Source organism: Ambystoma mexicanum, chromosome 11 (genome assembly GCF_040938575.1).
Source record: "Ambystoma mexicanum isolate Mex_15411 chromosome 11, UKY_AmexF1_1, whole genome shotgun sequence".
Taxonomy (NCBI): domain Eukaryota; kingdom Metazoa; phylum Chordata; class Amphibia; order Caudata; family Ambystomatidae; genus Ambystoma; species Ambystoma mexicanum.
The window spans coordinates 1,324,254,485-1,324,275,643 of record NC_090934.1 but is presented as its reverse complement, the minus strand read 5'-3'; positions in this window follow the sequence as shown (position 1 = coordinate 1,324,275,643).

Sequence of the window (21,159 nt, the reverse complement as noted above, 5' to 3'; positions counted from 1 at the left end):
GCTGGCAGGTGCCCCTCACTGCTGGGGAGTGGGGGTGCTGGGGGACATGAGTGGGGTGACCCTCACTGCTGGGGGTTGGGGGTGCTGGGGACATGAGTGGGGGCCTGCTGGCAGGTGCCCCTCACTGCTGGGGGGTGGGGGTGCTGGGGGACATGAGTGGGACATGAGTGGGGGCCTGCTGGCAGGTGACCCTCACTGCTGGGGGGTGGGGATCCTGGGGGACATGAGTGGGGGCCTGCTGGCAGGTGCCCCTCACTGCTGGGGGGTGGGAGTGCTGGGGACATGAGTTGGTGATCACGAGTGCAACGTGACACGTGGCCTGGCTGGGGGGCATGACCATGGTGGACGGGTTGCCTGCGGGACATGTAGAGGGGTGCAGGGTAGTCCCCTGTGGTGTGGGCTGCCTGCAGGGGCCATGGAGGGGGTAGAGGGGACACCTGGGAGGACCCACACTGCCAATTCACATGTAGGACTCCCCGCGCAACACACTGGATACACGTAACCCACTCTGACAGCAAATTCGTGTGTGAAAGTTCCCGCGCACCCCAGTAACACACGTACCCCGCTCGCACAGGGCCAATTGCGTGTGAAAGTTCACGCGCACCCAGTAACACACGTACCCCGCTCGCACAGGGCCAATCGCATGTGAAAGTTCCTGCGCACCCCAGTAACACACGTACCACGCTCGCACAGGGCCAATCATGTGTGAAAGTTCCCATGCACCCCAGTAACACACGTTCCCCGCTCGCACAGGGCCAATTGCGTGTGAAAGTACCCACGCACCCCAGTAACACATGTACCCCGCTCGCACAGGGCCAATCGTGTGTAAAAGTTCCTGCGCACCCCAGTAACACACGTACCCCACTCGCACAGGGCCAATCGCGTGTGAAAGTTCCCACACACCCCAGTAACACACGTACCCTGCTTGCACAGGGACAATCGCGTGTGAAAGTTCCCGCGCACCCCAGTAACACACGTACCCCGCTCGCACAGGGCCAATCGCCTGTGAAAATAACCGCGCACCCCAGTAACACACGTACCCCGCTCGCACAGGGCCAATCGTGTGTGAAAGTACCCGCGCATCCCAGTAACACACGTACCCCACTCGCACAGGGCCAATCGCGTGTGAAAGTTCCCGCGCACCCCAGTAACACACGTACCCCGCTCGCACAGGGACAATCGCGTGTTAAAGTTCCTGCGCACCCCAGTAACACACGTACCCCGCTCGCACAGGGCCAATCACGTGTGAAAGTTCCCACGCACCCCAGTAAACACACATACCACGCTCGCACAGGGCCAATCATGTGTGAAAGTTCCCACGCACCCCAGTAACACACGTTCCCCGCTCGCACAGGGCCAATTGCGTGTGAAAGTACCCACGCACCCCAGTAACACATGTACCCCGCTCGCACAGGGCCAATCGTGTGTAAAAGTTCCTGCGCACCCCAGTAACACACGTACCCCACTCGCACAGGGCCAATCGCGTGTGAAAGTTCCCACACACCCCAGTAACACATGTACCCTGCTTGCACAGGGCCAATCGCGTGTGAAAGTACCCGTGCACCCCAGTAACACATGCACTCTGCTCGCACAGGGCCAATCGCGTGTGAAAGTACCTGCGCACTCCAGTAACACACGTACCCTGCTCACACAGGGCCAATCACATGTGAAAGTACCCACGCACCCCAGTAACACACGTACCCCGCTCGCACAGGGCCAATCGCGTGTGAAAGTTCCCGCGCACCCCAGTAACACACGTACCCCGCTCGCACAGGGACAATCGCGTGTTAAAGTTCCTGCGCACCCCAGTAACACACGTACCCCGCTCGCACAGGGCCAATCACGTGTGAAAGTTCCCACGCACCCCAGTAAACACACGTACCCCGCTGGCACAGGGCCAATCGCGCATGAATGTACCTGCGCACCCCAGTAACAACGTACCCCGCTCGCACAGGGCCAATCGTGTGTGAAAGTTCCCACGCACCCCAGTAACACACGCACCCGCTTGCACAGGGACAATCGCATGTGAAAGTTCCCGCGCACCCCAGTAACACACGTACCCCGCTCGCACAGGTCCAACCACGTGTGAAAGTTCCCGCGCACCCCAGTAACACACGTACCCCGCTCGCACAGGGCCAATCGTGTGTGAAAGTTCCTGCGCACCCCGGTAACACGTGTACCCCACTCGCACAGGGCCAATCGCGTGTGAAAGTACCCGCACACTCCAGTAACACACGTACCCCGCTCGCACAGGGCCAATCGCGTGTGAAAGTACCCGCGCACCCCAGTAACACATGTACCCCACTCGCACAGGGCCAATTGCATGTGAAAGTAACCGCGCACCCCTGTAGCACACGTACCCCGCTCGCACAGGGCCAATCACGTGTGAAAGTACCCCCACACCCCGGGAACACAGTACCCCGCTCGCACAGGGCCAATCGTGTGTGAAAGTTCCCACGCACCCCAGTAACACACGTACCCCGCTCGCACAGGGCCAATCATGTGGGAAACTCCCCGTGCCGGGGTGTACATGTATTCGGAGGGGTGCGCGGGGAGTTTTACTGGCATTTTCGTGGTTCGGGGCCTGTGCGCCATGTACGGGATTTGTGCGCTGTGCATGGCGCACGGGGAGGGGTTGGAGGCGTAACTGGCGCTGCTGCAGGGTCGCTGCGCCACTCTGCGCCACGGCTGGTTTTGGAGACTAAAATCCATAAATACGCTGTGCGCGGAAATGGATTTTAGTGCACGTGGCTGGCGCAGAAAGTCGCACGCGCACACTGTGCGCCAGCCGCCTGCGCCACTTGTGCGTTGAATTCTATGAATTACCCTGACAGTTGTCATCAATTGAGCAAGTCGACTGACTGCAACTTCGAAGAACGCTGATGACCTCACGACAGATATCACGGCATAGATACATTAGACATGAAGCACATAGGCATCCCTGCATGAAGTTATGGAGACATTTAGTGTATTGCTAATAGACACAAAGCAAATGCTTGTGACTCACCTAGTTAGAGGACTGACACACGCACACACCTTTCGCCATGCGGAAAAAGTAAGATGCCTAAAAATACATATAAACAGCTTGCCAATGCTTAATCGGAAATAACGTGGACAGCCATGTGAATAAAGATGGAAGCCATTGGTACATTGGAGTGAATGGGAAAAGCAAGATAAACTTCAGAATACAAGGAAAGTCTGACAGGCTGATCATGCTGAAGCATGCAGACAAGGCTTCCAGCACAGGCACTGTGCACAGCCTCGCCAAGGACAAACAGGAAAGGAAAGTTTCCGAGGGCACCTGGGAGGGACACAGTCAAAACTTCTCTTAATTACAATCAAGAGAGCTCCATTTTGTGGTCCATACACACTTGACCTGAACCTATGAGAAAGAGCCTATTCATTCGAGGCAGACGGAGAAGGCTGTTCCCATCGAATCAAAGGTAGAAGGATACAATAGTTATACAGATTCAAAGACAAATGTTACGTATCAGGGCCTAGGAGATTGGAGATGGTAACTTATTGGGAACATGCAGCACCTTTGGGGTCATTTCCACTACCTTGAATAGTTGCACTTGGCCTGGTAAATGTCCAAAGCTCCAAGGCTGAGACCCTTTCTGTCCAATCCCTAACCACCTTCCACGATAAGTGTACAATATGTTGCACCAGCCAATCACCTTTATACTAACCTGTAATTTTGTATTTGTGACACATAGAGGTGGTCTCAGGAGGAGCCACCAGTTATGACTTACCCAATGATCATACTAATCCCTTATGGAATGCATATATAATTCTCCTCACTAACCAATCCCTTCCCCTATTAGGCATTTCGGATGTAACTTCATTTTTGTGGCATCACTGGTTAATAAAATGGAACTACAGGTACATTGAGAGTGAGAGCACTTGGAGAATGTTGCATTGTTCATGTTGCGATCCCTGTCATTTCAATTATTAATAAAGACAGTGAACTTTGTCCCATGGCTGGGTCTCCTGTTCTTGGGGCAGGGGGTTTCCAGGGCCCAGTTTCTCTTGCATGTAGACAGGGAGACTGATAATAGTAACCTTGCCACTCTATTACACTTCCTATGGATGCTATAATCAGGAGTTAAAAGACAACTTAACTGCTTCACGCGTTACATTTTCTTGGTTTCTGGGAGCCGCCAGATTCTTGACATTGCCCTCATTCCTGAGCATTCATGTCACCTTCTTTCTTGGAAGAGATCCAGCGGGTGGCCTCTGAGTGTTTGATGAGCTCTGTCAACTACAATGCTCTTGAGAAGTTCTTAAATGCCGAACAATGATGGCATGAATCTCTCCAGGAAGCGATCAGGTGTGCCCTCGAAGCATGCTCCCGGGTATATGAGTCACCTGATGTCATTTCGAGGTTCCCATCAGCCAAAACATTGAGTTCAGCTGTGATCCTCATCTCCTGTACCTTGATCGCCAGCACATCATGATTTTGGACGGACATTTTCTCCACCTCCATTGCGCTCTCTTTGATCTTATCCATGTCTTGTGAACAACCGATAAATGTAGATGAAGTATGTTAATTCTTGCACCTTTTAACGTTTTCTATCTGCACTTTCGGCTGTGCCTTATGTTATTGGGATTTGTACCGCACACTGCTGCCATTTGCAAGGTCTTGAAGCGGTCATTGCATGGGAGGTGGCCCCTTCTTTGAGTTCCACTTTTTTTGATTCCCCTCTACCATCCTGTTACACCAATGCAGGAGGTGATCCAGAATTTCTGTTATCTTGCATTAGGGCGGAATCAACCAGACATTGCTGCCCCTACCGAGAACCAATGCAGCTGGCAGGGGAATAACAACCTTACCAACCTCTTGCTCAAAAGAGGGCAGTAGCAGTCACCACAAGGTATGCCGCAGGCACGCCTCAGCGGAAAAGGGCAAGTAAAATGTGTGCAACTAACTATCATGGGACCAACTCTTGACGACAACAGGTTGTTTTTGCTAAATGCAACCATATGTCTCCGGCTGGCCTCCAGGTGCTGGGGATGAAGCCTCTGCTATGATTTAGTCATACATGAATTTAATCTGATGTATGCCTGCAGAGCTCAGGGAATTTGCCTCTCCCATGTTGTCATCTTGGCCTGCTCCAGTTCCTGTTCTCCTGACATGGTTTACATTATTTGTATTTGTATTTTGTATTTGTATTATGCTCAATGCTTCTTGCATCCATGCATCCACTGTCTGCCTTTGCAGGGTTAAGCATTGTGCTCGACCGAGCTACTTAAAGTATAGCCAAGAGTAGATTCACTGAACTCTATAACTAGTTGAGTGTCAGAGCTATGGAAGCTCTTTGATAATGCATAGAAACATGTACCTTCTTTTTAACCTTGACCAGGTCATTGACTTCCTTACTCTGACTAATCAAATACCAGAAACATTTTAATAATTGTCAATTGGTCATTTCAGCCTCAAACCCCAGTTACTTTAGATTCATGTATGCATTCACCTTTGCATTGCACCTACCCGGAATTGTTATTTAAATGCTGTAATGGCTTGAACATTTGGCCTCTTGCACTGTGGGCACTCACAGACCCTGATGACGCCTCTATTTTGTTAATTGAAAAAGCACAGCAAATCTTAGACATTGTTTTCCGTTCAGGGGATTGAATGATTTTTTCCCGCTTAGGTCATTAGAATGTGTAACCACATTGACCATCCTCGTGAAACTTTAGGGTAAGAAATGCTTTGATATAAAGAACAACATCTGGTTGGAATAAAGCGATATTAAAGTCAGCCAACCAACTTTCAGCAAGTGCCGGGAGAAGTTGGTGCGCGTCCTAATCTGTGGGACAGATTTGTTCTTTTTAGGGATTCCAAGTTTAACTCACCTTCTGTGCGGGTGCAAGGTAGGAAGTCGGTCAAGTCAGGTCAAAGGTCAGGCGGAGAGGACAAGCATACTACCCTGAGTCGATTCACAAAGAGAGTTTCCATTTGTGCGTACACACAGACCATAAAGATTCACACATGCACAGTTTGGACCGGCCTTGTCTCTGGGTTTATCCCAGAGACTCCGGGGTTTTTACGCTCTTCTCTGGGTCCCCTGGGAAGTGCGTGGAGTCTCTGAGATTTCCAGCCGTCTGAGCAACTTTGCCCACACCTCGATGTGATTGGCTACAAACAGAGAGCTGGTGGCCAATCCCATGGAGGTGTGGATGGAGAGAAAGTATTGAGCGGAATCCCAGAGGAGGGACGGGGTCTTGTCAAAGGGCGGGTGGGCCGTTGGTGACGTCATTCCGCGCGTTTCTCTTCAACAAACGTAGGCAGGTCTGGCGTTGTTCGGACTTCACACAGAAATATGATGCCACTTTGTTTGCATCAGTGCACAAGCCTGGGTGTGCAACCTCACATGCGTGTGCGCATACGTCATTCGGGAATGGGAGCAACTGTCCAGATACCAGTCTAAGCATGTTCAGAACTGCAACAGATGCCACGCAATACACACAAGTGTCCCTTTGAAACCAGTGCTTTAAGTGGGATGAGAAATCAAGAGAGGATGTAACAATGGAGTGTGGCCAAAGTGAGGGGCGTGGCATGAGAAGTACTGGGCGTGACCTAAAGCGAGTCGGTGACATAAACCCCAAGCACTATATCATATGAACCTGCAACCATGTACTTTGGGTCACTCAGTATGGTTGCTGGTGGTCTTGTTTGCATCCAGTCTGCATCTTTTTTTTTTTTTTAAATCTGTCTTTGGCACGGTTTGTAAATAAATTGATGGGCCTCATTCCGAGATTGGTGGTAGTCATGGCGCTATTTGCACCGTTCTAGTACAATGGGGACTGACCGGTGTAGTCCGACCTTCGCGGGACCGTTACGTCCGCATTGAAAATGCCATTCCCCATTCCCATTTGAGCCCCCATAGGGCTCAATGGGAATGGGGAGGGCGCAAATAATGGGCTTGTGCATGTCAAGCCCGTTATTTGCACCCTGGTCCTTAGCGGGTCCCATCCATAACACCTGGTCAGACCAGGCGTTACTGGAGGGACTCGCTAAGGGACCTCGTAGTAGGGCGGTAAGGGATTACCGGCACCGGTCTCCTTACCGGTGCCGGTATCCCTTACCGCCCCACTCGTAATGACCCCCGAGGTCTGTAAATAAATAATTTCCACTCAGTATAGAAACAATTCAGTGAGTAAATCACCCTCATTCTGTAAATGTATCTCTTTTGAGAAAAGGGGGGACAAAAATCACCGATGTGGGCTTCCCTCTTCTTTGCATAAAATGAAAGAGCATTCTGGGAACATAAGACTAAGCGTATATTGTTATATTTGACAAATATGTGGGTGATTATGATTCAAGCATGAAACCCAGGGTGCATTACACACACTGGACTTGGTGCTGATTTCATTTGTCATAAAACTCACCTTAACATTAAAACATTTGCAAACCATGAGCCGCATGTACTCACTTGTATGTTAGGCTTGGGTGGTCCTGCGTGAGTAGCAGACTAGTTTCCTATGCTTTCAGGTCCCCCTAGAGGGGCGTGTATCAGTAAACTCACTTTGAATGGTCATCTGTGAAGGCACTTGTGTATAGGCGCGTTATAAATGCCATATCATATCATATCATATCATGTCACCGAGGCAGTGTCAGGCTTGGGAGGAGTTTCTGGAGACTGCCAGAGCTCTGCCCCACCTAGCCCTGGCCAACTTAAAGCCCTGCTTGTGACCCTTCTATTCGCTGCCCTATGTCAGAGACCAAATACGCGAGTTGCTGCTCTCCTGAAGGGGCAGACAGGTGCTGCACATCAGCCGGCTCCAACCTTTAACACACGCGGCTGCTCAGAACCAATACACACATAAATGCTGGGCGTGTGCATGCTGTCACTCATGCGTCATGTCAGCTGGCCTGTGCAGCTTTTGCGCGGCTTGGGCATCCCTCCCAAATGGCACCAGTCATTTGTGTATAAGGTGGCATGTGCATTATTTGAAACCCTGGCATCTCTGCAAGTCACATCTTTTGTAGTGCACGGGCATGCCTGTTTTTTGTGAAGTGAGCCCAGTCTACCTTGAGTTGTGGTTTTCCATTTGTTTGTTTTTATCTTTCTTTCTGAATGTGAACACGTTTCTCCTTCTGTGGTGGCATACTTAGTTTACTGCCACTGGATGCAAGGGGAGGGCCTGTAATGGGTATTCGCACCCTGGGAGGGGCACTCAGCTAAACGAGTGGCAAGAAACATGCGCAAGAACTGTCAGTATCCCGCCTGCGTTCCACCAATCATCCAAGCCTCTTCCGGGGGTGCCACCATTGTTTTTTGATGCCTGTACCCCATCCATCCTCCCCACACCACGGGCCCTCACATCATGCACCAACAGCCCCGTATTCCCTGCACCCAATTTACCTGTGGCTCCCAGCACTGCCAGTCCTTTCTGTTGGGCTGCCGTGGAAATAGAAAAGGGACTGAGTCCCTTTTCTATGGCAGTGGCTATCTTGGTTTTGTTTCATTTGAGATTTGTCTCACGCAATATGCGTCACTCAGGCTTGTCTAGGTTCAGGCTGGTGGGCCCTTACTGGCTCTAAAAAATATGTGAACAACGTGCTCACTTTTATAAAGTATACAAAACTATATGAAGAAAGTTCATCAGCCATATTGATTTGAAGAAAGTGCTGAAGCAATGGGCAGCCAGACAGTCAATGATTCCACCAAAGAATGGGTGTCTTCCCATCTTTAACCCACTTTCAATATCTCTTTGCGTTGTTTTACTTCAATGCACAGAACTTAGTGATGGTCACCAAAAAAAAGACATTTCATCTCGTGTCAATATTGTTTTTAAGCCATTACTAACGTGTTTGATGATATCTCGGGGCAAACAGTTATTCATCTCTTTGCTACAGTAAAACATTTCGCGCATTTCATCCCTTTCGTGTTTGGCAGAAAGTCTTGTTTATATATTAGTACACATCTTTAAGATGGAAAGTTTCTATAAAAAAAAATTAATAGTGATTTTAGTGAAAAAAGGAAAAATAAATGAATGCCCACAATCCATAGAAACTCTATGGCTGGAAATCCTACAACATAGCACATGTTCACATGTAGTGTTACTAACTCATGTCCAGCACCCTTCTTGATTTATTTTGCTTAGTGCCCTTTCTGTGGTCTTATTTTTCTTTTTTTACATATTGTCTCAACTGGAACATCCATATTTGGAGGTTTCTCAATCAGGAGCCTGCAACCAGTGGCTCCCCAAATGCTTTGACCTACAGCAATGCTGTTCCGGGCTGATGGTAGTTGCATCCAAACGGACTGGACAGCCAAAGGTTGAAGACCCCTATGCCACAAGGGAAATGTCAGAATGTGTTATTTTTGCAAGTGCATCCTTTTTGCTAGTGCTGCATTTTTAGAAACGATAATGAGCCACATACTTAAAATGGACCCTTCATGTGTTTTAAGTCCTGCTCAAGATGGCCTATTGTTTTTGGCCATCCTTCACCCTTCCTTCCTACATCTTGACGGCTTCTTGCAGAAAGACTGCAAAGGTTCTCCCATGTGTGTGCGCTGGCAGAATTGGAAGGGGGTTGTCCCAGTCCACAATGCTACAGGGGCATAGCTGTTGCTGGGCAGATTCCAGGAGTCTGGCTGTCTACTATTGGACAGCCACCGCCAAGTTTGAATGTTGCAAATGTACTTAGGGGAGGGCTGGGTTCACTGGGTATAAGGAGACGGGCTGGACCAGCAATCAAATTGACTACTGGAGCTGAGAAGACCCAAAGAAGAAGACAACTGAGGTACACCAGAGGACTTCTGCAGAAACCAGTATTGGCTCAGGCAAGATCACGCCATCATGAACCACAATCTTTTGTTCAACAGTGAAGGCCTCTGTAAGGTGCCTTCCTCCCTCTGACTCGTGGGACCAACCAGTCAACTGTCCTCCTCGAGATCCATCACCAGTTTTATTTGTCTAAGCATCCATCTTTGCATTTTCTCTGCAAGGCCTGAGTCCAGATGTGCTTCGTTGCAAGGACTTCCTTCTGACCTCATGACTGGAACTCATTGTGGGCATCATCATGGCCCTGCTGAGATGCTGGGAACCTGTTGTGCTGCCCCCACCAGGAAACGAGCGGTCAGCAGTTGCTGCATGCCTCTTGACCCTGCACAGGGTCAATGCAAGACATGCATCCATTAAGTTGGCCATGAGAGTCTCTTCTTCATAATGAGATTGAATCTGGATTACCCCAAACTGCCCAAGGCCTCCAAAGGAATTCATTGACAACCGGAGGTGATTGCCCTTGAACCCGGTACCCGACAACCCTGCATGATGACCACAACCGTGAGGCAAGTCCTCCCCATAGATTTTGTGTCACCTGGGACAATTTCTACCTTTCTAGAGGTTTGAGGACCTGATATCACTTATAACTCTGAAGCCCTCCACCCCATCAACATTGGGTTTGCAATGGGTACAAAGTCCTGTTTACCTTAGCGCTATCTGGGACTGGCCCAGGGCACAGTGTGCAGGTCAGTACTTCGGCAGGGTCATCCTATTGGACCTCAGGGGTGGTAGTCTTTCCTCTGAACTCCACAAACTGGCTTTAGACTTATTTCTCTATTGTGGCTATTGCTTTTGTTCTGCAGTAATTCCCTTCACTATTTTACCTACCCTAGCTGAGTTGGCTCCCCTAGACTAATCGCTGTTAATCTCAGGAAACTTTGTGGGACACCTAAAGACTGCCAGGGACTTTGTGTAGGCTAGGGCTGGACTGCTTGAGACTAGGTATATGGTGCTGGAGTACCTTATAAGTATAAGGCTTAAGTTGATCTGGGTAATATGTTTCTCCCTGCTTTGGTTTGCGTATTGTGCTGTTTAAATACTAACTTCTGATAGTAAAGTAGTGTAGCTACTCTCGTGGGGATAGCTAAGCGGCAACATGTTCCCCTTAGAAGCAAGACAGCACAGAGCCACACAGGTTCGATCCCCAGGTTCCGCTTAGAAACCTCTGGGTATTAAGTGCGTTATAAATAACCTATCATATCATACAACCCATAGTGGATTACCCAACTGTGAGCTGTATAAATATCCATTGATAGTTGAACTTGCCTACATTTTTAAAGTGTGCCTTGGTGTAGTGCTGTAATAAATTAGTGTTATATTTATTCTTATCTGTTTTATTTGCTATGGCTGGTAATTGTTAACTGTACTATATAACAGTACCCCTGGACTCCTTAGTTCAGCATTAGTGCTTGGTCTACGCTACCAAAGAGAGTGTTTTTTGTTTAACTGTGGCTCTGAAAGCCTTGTTTAACCGTAGGTTGGTTTTCCAAGTCATATCATAGGCAGAGACGTTGAAAAACCCTCCTGAAAGCGACTCATTCATAGCCCCCTTTGGCGGTGGGGCGCAACCCATGGGAAGGGGTTCCAGGTGAAGGAGCAGACATATCCCAGTGCTATCCACAACGCGGAACCTGCATGAAACCCAACTGGAACATTCTTGAAAAGCAAAGACAACTAGTATTGTCTTTTAGGAAACTGTCTTCGGGCTTGGAGGAAGTTCACACACCTGATCTCAACTAAAGGATGCCGACTTTCATTAAATCCTTCCTGCAAGGCCCAGGCCCTTTCCATGACTCTGTGCCGCTCTATGCATAGTAAAAGACACACATTTCACTTGAGTCCAATAGCATAGACGTCTTCTTGGCGTGCAGGAAGATAGCCAGTGGTTGAAGGGTATTACCCAAATTGTTTACAATTGTTCGAATGAACAATTGACCGAATTTTAAGGGTCACAATTGACCTTTTCACAATTGACCGTATATATATATATATATACATATATATATATATATATATATATATATATATATATATATATATATATATATATATATATATATATATAGGGGTTTTGGGGGGGTTTGGCGTTGGGTGGGGGTTGTGGGGGGGTTTCCCCCCACATATATGTTACAATTGACCTTCACAATTCGGTCAATTGTGAAAAGGCCAATTGTAATTCGAACAGTTGTAAATCGAACAATTCGTATACAACCGGTTGAAGTGTACCATAAGAAGGAGAAGAACGATTTTCCCTGCTGCCTTCCCCCTCCCGCGCAAATCCAAACCCCAAAACAAATGCGCCTGCTGTTTAAGGGAACATTCAGTGCAGTGCACTCAAGCGCAAGTTTCAACTTCTTGCAACACTTTCATTTTAAAAACGAAACCATTCCAGAACTGTGTCGTTTTAAAATTAAAGAACAGGAACATTAAAACTTAATTAAAAAAGATAGAGGAACGGCGCTCCCGCCCACTTCCACCACTGAGTAGAGAGCAAAAAGTAATTGGCATTGAAGCTGACCTCCTCCCCCAAAGCTCTGAACAATTAGGAAAACCCTGACCACACAAAAGTGGCTTTTTTCAAGCTCCCCCTCAGCACTGAGTAGTTATGTTATTTGCTGAGCTGGTGGCACGGGAAACAGCCAACTGGCAGTTTTCATAGACCTGTGAGGTGCCGCTATAATCAAGTCCACGCACTGACGCGGCAGGTTCAGCCCACGCAGCAAGCGTGCGTGAGTCTTCTCTGCCCGCATTTCTGCTCTCGCTCCGTGCAAAGCCTGCTCTGCCGCATAGTGTCCGTGCTCTCCCGCGATGCACACCAACTGTCCTTTCTCTGACGCAACGATGCGCTTTGCTTCCTCTGCTACTGCATAATGTAGGTGCTGACTTTCACACGTGCAGCTCGCAGCATATGCCACGAGGGGCCTCAAAGCGCACGGGCAAGCTGGCAGAAAACATACTCGATTGGGAGGTGGTAGTTAGTTTTAGACAAGCCAAGTGTTCACGTCATTTCGGGGTTGCAGGTAGGGTGCACGGGCGGCCTGGGTCATAAAATCGTCTCGGGCACCAACGAAAAAATGGGCCACAGTTGCAAATGGCTATTCATTCCTTTTGGGACACTGTTTGAATAATACCCAAGGGGAAGTTTTTTGATAAAATGTGATGCAAATTGCGCATTTTAAAGAATGCTGGGCAGATTCCAGGAGTCTGGCTGTCTACTATTTATTCAGCAACACTGGTCAAAACTATTAGCTGCAGTAACTCATTAAACTTGCCCACATTGGCAAAACAATTGCCCGCTGTGACCCCAAAATCTGGCCCACACAAGCATTTTGCATTTTTGGATCGGCCATGGGCCTATTGCCCTATAGGCCAGTCCGTGCCTGGTGGGGTATCTGCATGACGGAGTGGGGTCAGGAGGTAGTTCCACAACATAGGCTGGAGGGTTCAGAGGGCTTTGTCTCGTTCTGTTTTCTTGTTGGTTTTTGGGGTGCAGATGAGCCTTGCCGGGGCCCATCCGGAAGGGGGTTGCGTTTACAGGAAAGCTCGACATTGAGGATTCGCAGTCTAGTCGATTGGGGGGCGCTGAAGCAATGCATGCTGCTTTGAATTGAGATATTTTTGCAGCAGTGGAGGGCAGCCAGAGCTGGCATAATGTGTCCCTTGCGGTCAAGTTGCAGCAAGGAGCATTGCTACTGCATTCTAGACTACAGGTGCAGTGTTGACCAGAATGGAGCCCAATTAGAGTCTGACGCTGAAGTCAAGATGGGATTGAATCAAAGTTGTTGCAGCATTAACTATGTCTTTAAATGGGGGGGGGGGAAGCAGGAACTGACAATGACGCTCACGCGGGATGTGTGCGAGAGATTGAGGTTGATCATGAATCCTACGTCCTTTATAGGATGTGCAAGGTTGGGGCAGATGTTCAAGGCAAATGTCCACAGCTGTTTACTCCAGAGATCTTGCACTTTGCTGATGAGCCTGATCACTGTTGTGAATGTGTTCCGCTTCGGCCAGTAGCTGCACATCCACGAGTTTACCATCTGAAAAGCTGAGGTGTGTAAGGCTCGGCTTGGTAGACTTTCCTGTCTAGCTGGAGCAAGATTTGTCTGCTGTCCGTATCTATGTGGTAGTTGAATCTACAGGACTGATTAATGTCAAACAATGGTTGGAGCTAGAGGTTGAAGAGTTGCAGCTACAAGGAAAAGGCCAGTGGGGAGACAAAGGTGAAAGAGACAGGGTCGGCGAAGAATTGGGAAAGCGGGATCCTATGCAATCTATGGCTCCAGACAGAGGTGAACCAACGTAACACAGTGCCATTGAAACTGGCAACCGACTGAATACAACAATACAGGATCCCATGGTCAACAGTGTCAAAGACAACTGATGGGCCCAGAAGTGTCAGGCCATTGACACAATCAATAATGGCAGTAATTCCCAAATCCTACAGAAAAGAAATTACCTAGTTCCTCTGCTGGGCCTGAAACTTACCTGTTGGGAGTCAAGGGTTGGCGTTTTCCTGGATATAATATTGATGCTGATTGCTGACTGCCCAGGAGGGTACGGTAGGTTTGAGATTAGTCTGTAGCTGGACATATACACGTAGGGCAGGCTGGCTGGCTCCAGAACCAGGATAAGCATAGCTCTCGGTATGATAGGTGAGACAATGCTGTCGTTGGCTTTGTGGTTCATGCTGTTGAGAACATGCTGGTGGTTGTAACATGGAAGGCGTTGAAAAACCTTGAAGAGCGAGGATCAGATGGTGCTTCAGAGAATTGGAATTTAGGGAAGAGTGTTTTGGAATTGAAAGGGAGTCAGTGGGAGGAAGTAAGGGAACAGGGGTGGAGGCCTGATAAGGTACACTTCTGCAGAGCTAAGGCGATTAGGAATTGGGGGCTGCGCACGTTGTCGCTGTCTTTTGCCTCCTGTAGTAGTCCTCTTGGGTAAACACCCCAGAATGCTTTTCCTGTGGCTAGGCAATCCCACTTCCAAATAGAGTGAGGCAAATTAATTATGTCATCAACAGCATTTACTCCGGTATTAGACTGTCCCTATTCCAGGAAATCCTTGTTAAATTTTGCCCAAAAAGACTTTTGATCCTTTTCTTCTATCATTTCAAGTAGTGAACACCACATGCCTTGATTATAGGGCATTTTCTCAGCACAATGTGCCCATCTTGTTCAATCTTTACCACGGTTGATGATCTTCGGTTCTTCAAGCAAGTAATTCCCGGTTGGCTTCCCTGCACTCCACATCAAACCATCCGCTCCACGGTTGTGATCCACAAGTCCCATGTAGCAGGTCTAGAGCAGGAGCCTGCAATGTGTGCCTCTCCAGGTGTTTTGGACTACAAGTCCCATGACCCTGTGCATTGGCTTTGCTGGCTAGGGGCAGTAGAAGTTGTAGTCTGAAGCCTTTGGAGAGCCAAAGTTTGCAGACTCCTATTCTAGGGTACAACCCCCCCCCCCATGATTCTTGCCATACTCTCATTGGCTTCAACGCCACGGGAGGATAGCTCAGTGGCAACGTGCTTGCCTTGGAAGCAAGACAAACCAGAGCAACACAGGTTCGATCCCCGGGTCTGCACTTAGAAACCTCTGGGTATTAAGCACGTTATAAATAACCCCTCATATCATACCGATATCCCTGCCCAAGTGGTTTGATGGTAAAATGAACTTACATTGTTTCTCTAATTATCCCTCCAATCTGGTGCGTGGTGTGGTTTTCCTTCCTTGATTTTTCTGAAAACAGATATAAGCTCTAAAACCCATAAACCATGAAAAGACCTTGCAGGGTTCGAAATGAGCATAACTGAGAGCTATTTAGCTCCTGCTTGTGGCCTAGAAGAACCCGATTAGCTTAAAATCAACAGTTACCAAGAGCTACCTTTGGCTTCCGAGACCAACGGTCACCGACAAACACAGCTATGTGAATTTAAGTCTGTGCATTTGAGCCAATCTATAAATAAACACAAGGGCACATCTATATGACATTCGAAGCATGTGGGTTCATAAATAATGGATACACTTATATGTTTGCATTTTATGTGGAAGTTACATTTGCGGAACACTATCTACTAGGTCCTTGCTCACCAGTGGTAGCTCCTGGGGACGGGTTACTGCTGGATACCCAGGAGCTGCTTGTGGCTTCTGCTTATCCAATCCTAATTTTGAGCCCCTCCTTGGAACACATGCAAAACATCAACGCAAATATCTGACACAAACAATTATCGATAATGTGATACTTCTTTTTATTTGAACTGTTTTATGCACCACAAATACCCAACATGCAAAGTCTGCCTGGAAACAGCGAATCCTGGAAGGTGTCAAGGCTGGCACTAATCAGTCAAAAGTAAATTATCCGAATAAGATCATTACGCAATAAATAAGACAGATGGATGATACAAACAAAATAGATAAAATCCTTAATACTTGAGTAACAAGCTGGGCGGTATTTCACATTCTTTCCCTAATTGTTAAGGATCAGGTGACACTGCACCCGATGTTGGCTCTGTTGTGATACATTTGTAGGATTCCGAAACATGTATGAAGGTTGGTTGGCCTTTTCTTGATCCTGGCCCACAGCAGGGTGGCGCTAACCGGGTGGAAAGGACCGGGCCCTAGGGTGGCATCCTGGCTCTATGGATTTGCACACTGTCAAGACATGGACATAGCGTTTATACGTACCTTGCCTCTACATGCCCGTCCACACGATATCTGGGGTCCATATGTACAATACCCGTTGACGAAGCCTGGGGATGAATCGTACGACAAACATTAGAATTTGTTTCGACTGAATGGATATCATATATGCTGCCAAAAGGGGTTTAAGTTCTGTCATTATATGTATGGGCTTTTCTGTTGTCACTCTGGACACGTGTGTTGTTTGATTGTTCAATGAAATAAATAAATAAATAATTTAAAATGAAAGGAGTGTAAAAAAAAAGTACACGAGTAACACGCTGTATTGATAACACACCCTAGTACAATTAACATAGGATGTTAAAATAATGCAAAGCATAGTATCAAAATATAAAAAGCTTGCACTATCATACAGATTGTCAAATCTTGTCAAACACTCTGAACTTTCTGGATTTATTTATTTATTTATTTTGAATTTGTATAGCGCACATCTGCCCGGGGGCATTGTGGCGCTGTTAAAGTAAACTCACTTGATACATAAAATACATGAGTACAAATTGAAGCAGGTAAGTATTTTCAAGGCGTTACTTACAGTAATTACATACAGCCATAACGAGGAGTGTGGAGACAAGTTAGTTTAACAGAGTCGTTTTCAGCATTTTGCGGGAATCAGGGTATGATTTTTCGTTTATTAGTGCTCTGGGTAGTGCGTTCCAGTTTTTTGGTGCTAGGTGTTGAAAGCTGGACCCTCCCGCGCTTTACTTGACGATTATCATTTAAATGTCCTCAGAAATTGCTGAGGAGTTAAACCCAACAATATGTCTTACTTTTTGACTTAACTCAGAGGAAGACCTTGTATTATGTATTTTTATGGGCTAGAGCCATGGAAGGACTATTAACAATGATGCAAAAATGGACAAAGGGGGAGTTCAAAATGTGAAGCGTGGCGAGTCGCAACCTAAGGTGGCACAGATAGATCAAAAGATCCAGGAGTAAAAAGGTTGTCGCGAAGTAAGACTACTGATTTGTGAAGTACTAGAAGGCTAGCTAAAATAGGGATATGATACCTGCGGCTCTGGACAACAACTCCCATGACCCCTCACCATTGACAGTGCTGCAGAGGACTGATGGGAGTAATACTCCAAAACATCTTCTGAATCGAAGGCTGCAGACCCATGAAGCAGACAAGACTTGTTATGGCAGCGCGTTAGCTCCCAATGCTAAGAGTAGTTGGGTGACATTTTTTGGCTTCTTCTTTTCTTTTTGTTTTGCTTTCATCTGTATATTTTCCTCGTCGCTGATAAATAAAAATAAAAGTGCTATTCTTTGCTGGTTTTCTCACTCAAGATGATTAACGATTAGAAAAGGGCTGATTTTACAGAAGTGGCTTTTTAAGAACTCCCTCTCAGCACTAAACTGTTTAGCTATTTGCTGAGCTGCGAGTTGAGGGAAGAGCCAACTGGCAGTGCTCAAAGGCCTGCGAGGGGGCTGTATAATGAATTCTATGCCCTGATTGGCAGGTTCGATACCGGAAGGAGGCGCGAGTGGCCATCAGCCAATGTCTTCTCTCATTATATGAACATAAAGTCGTGAAACCTCATATGTGAATCCATGGTTGAGGTTTCCATTCCCGAGGTGGGGCGGGTGAGGCAAGCCCCCACTGGCAGAGAAATTGTGGATTCATATTTTGTCCCGCGCCTTCTCTTTTTCATGCTGTCCTTAACGCCACACGTGAACTCCGAACACCCGGTGCTTTGTATTGTAGTATCCTTTCTGCTCGTTCACAGTCCTAACCTTATTCAGTCCAGGAGTGAGCCATAGCTACCCTCTGTCCCAATGCACGGTAACTGCCCGTTCCTGGATGCAATGTTGCTCTCGCGAGAAGCAGCCCCTGCACTCCCTCGTTGTAAACAGGGTCCTCTTTAAAGTGATGCACGTCTGCCCTCTCCATGATACAATGTGTGCTCTTTCTTTCTTTCATTCCGATGAAATATTTGCAGATCTCACTCCCAAAAAGCAGTCTCTTCCCTCTAATCTGATGCAAGTGGACTCTCTTTCTAATGTATGCCAGTCCTCTCTCCCTTGCAATAGATGTGGTCTCTGCTGAAGCACAATCCTGTCCATGCATATCTGCCCTTTTTACCACTGCAATAGCTGCACTCTTCTGATGCACAGGGGAAACCAGACCCTAGTTTAGGTATTCAGATAACTGAATCCGTCTCAGTTAAACTAAGCGTGGATCACAACTCCTCCATTCGCTTCCTAATTCTTTACAGCCCTATGCACACAAAAAACATTTTGATGAGCAACTGCTTGAGGCAACTATGTGGGCTGATAATGACTCGGATCCGCAAGCTGTGTCACTCTTGAATACCTTAGGAGTGCTAGGCTTTCATCAGCACACCAATGCTGCCACGCATTGAGAAGAAAACATCCTTGACTGAGTTCTACCTTACAACACCAATGTCTCTCCAGTCCTGCTTGCTCCTTGCCCCGGGTTAGATCAATGCTTATTTTCCTTTGACCTATTGTTCCCAATGAAGCCACAGCTGACTGATTCCAATCCCAGGAGAATGAAAAGGCTGAGGAACCTGAAAAAAGTTACGCTGGAGGCTCTTCCTTCTTTGGTTCTTCCAAGCTTATCCAGGCTATCTTCTATTACCAATTCTGACGAACTGATGGCTCAATTTCAGCTGCTGATTTGGGAAAGAGAAATGATGTTCTGGCACTGATGTGCCCGAAAACAATCAAAAGTGAACCAAAGAAAAGCACCTGGTTTGGTAATGAAACTATTACGTGTAGGAACGTCAAAAGGGCCTGTGAAAGGGCTTGGCGAAAAGACCCTTCTCCAGAGACTTTGCTCACATATATGAAGTTCGTCAAGGACATTAAGAAAGCCATCTTCTCAGCAAGCAGACTATTTATTTATTTATTTATTTATTTATTTATTTATTTTCACATTTATAAAGAGCACTAAGCCCGTGGGCATCAAGGTGGTGGTTACTGAGTTACAAAGTCTGAGTTACAGAGTCAAGGTGCTGGTTACGGAGTTACAAAGTCCGCGGAGGGGAGGCAACAACTCTAAAGGTCAAATCAAGTTCTAAGGAACTGTTTGCGATCCTGAGAGATCTAGGAGTCAAAGCGAATCAGAATTCATGGAATTCATGGTCAATCTATCCAAGATAAATTTACAAGAAAAATAGTGTGTCGACAACAAGCTATTACATCTCGACAATCACTGCTGGAGAACAAAAATTCCCCTCTTGACGTATCCACAGCTTCTTCATGCTTCCCACCATCTGTGGATCAGCCTAACTTTACCTTCCGACAGGTGACAGAGAGTGAAGTGTTCACAATTGGGAATAGTATGAAACCTACCCCTTGCTTAGGAGATGTCTGTCCAGCCAATATCTTCAAGGACTGCTTAGACTTCCCTATTCCCACAATTACTCAGATGGTGAATGCATCTTTTGTGGACTCCTGTGTGCTATGCTACCTCAAGGTAGCCTGGATCACCCATCTGCTGAAGAAGTAACATCTAGACCCTGTCGTTTTGAACAATTATAGGCCCATCCCTAATGTTCCTTTTCCGTTGAAGGTCCTCGACAGAATTGCGTACTTACAGCTTCAGGAGTTTATCGAGACACATAACCTTCTTGGAATCCGCCTATTCGGCTTCCGTGCCAGGCTTGAGACGGCTTTGCTGGACCTTAAATCTAATATGGCAGGCATTATTGATAAAGGGCACAATGCCCTCCTGCTACTTTTGGCTTTTTCAGCTTCTTTCAACCTCGTGGATTACACCCTGCTACTCAGAAGATTGGTTGAAGTTGCAAGATGTTCAGGGAGTCCCACGGCTTTGATCACAGTGCTTCCTCTGGCCCCGGTCTGTGACAGTTGGGGTGGGTGACTTCCAAGCTCGCCCTGTCCAGCTTACTTACAGGGTTCCTCAGGGCTCCTGCTTATCCCCAAACCTTTTTAACATCTCCACACGTCCCCTCTTTGACCTCTAGAACAGTGCGGGGATCATCTGCATGAACTACGCCGATGATCACACCTAAATATTACTAGAACTGTCGTGCGACTATGCCCAAGACTCCATAACCATCAATCAGATTTACACCTTGAGTCAGTTTTGGATTACACTAAATTTATTAACACTCAACGACAAGACTGAGCTCCTAATTGTTGGCTCTGGGCCGAGGTTGAAATAAATGGACTCTCTCTAAAATCAGTTTCAGATAGCTAGCTGTCCCACCACAGTGGCCCCTCATGTCAAAACTCTATGAGTATTTTTGGGCTTTTCTCTTCCTTCTTTCCTCTCTACCTCCCCTGCTAATGTCCCTTCTGCCTCCTTGGACTGACTACCTGTTTCCTTCAGATCCGTACAGGACGCCAGGCCCTCCTTGACCAGTCTACCCCTACACTTGGTCTCCCCAGGGCCCCCTCCCCTGTAACCTGCACTTGCCCTTTCGGGATCCCACCCCCTGCACTAGCCTGACTGGGCCTTCATCCCCTTGAGCACTTTCAGCCCGTCCCTCGAACTTAACACGTGGACCTTCTTTCCCCTGCACTCTCTGCATTCCCATGGCACTTGCCCACGTGGCCTACCCATGGCACGTGAATAACCATGGGTCCTCCGCCCTGACCAGCACCTCCCCCATCCCCTCTCCACACACTTTTTGTTACTGCACTTGCAGGAGCCGAATGACACAAGGTCTAGTGG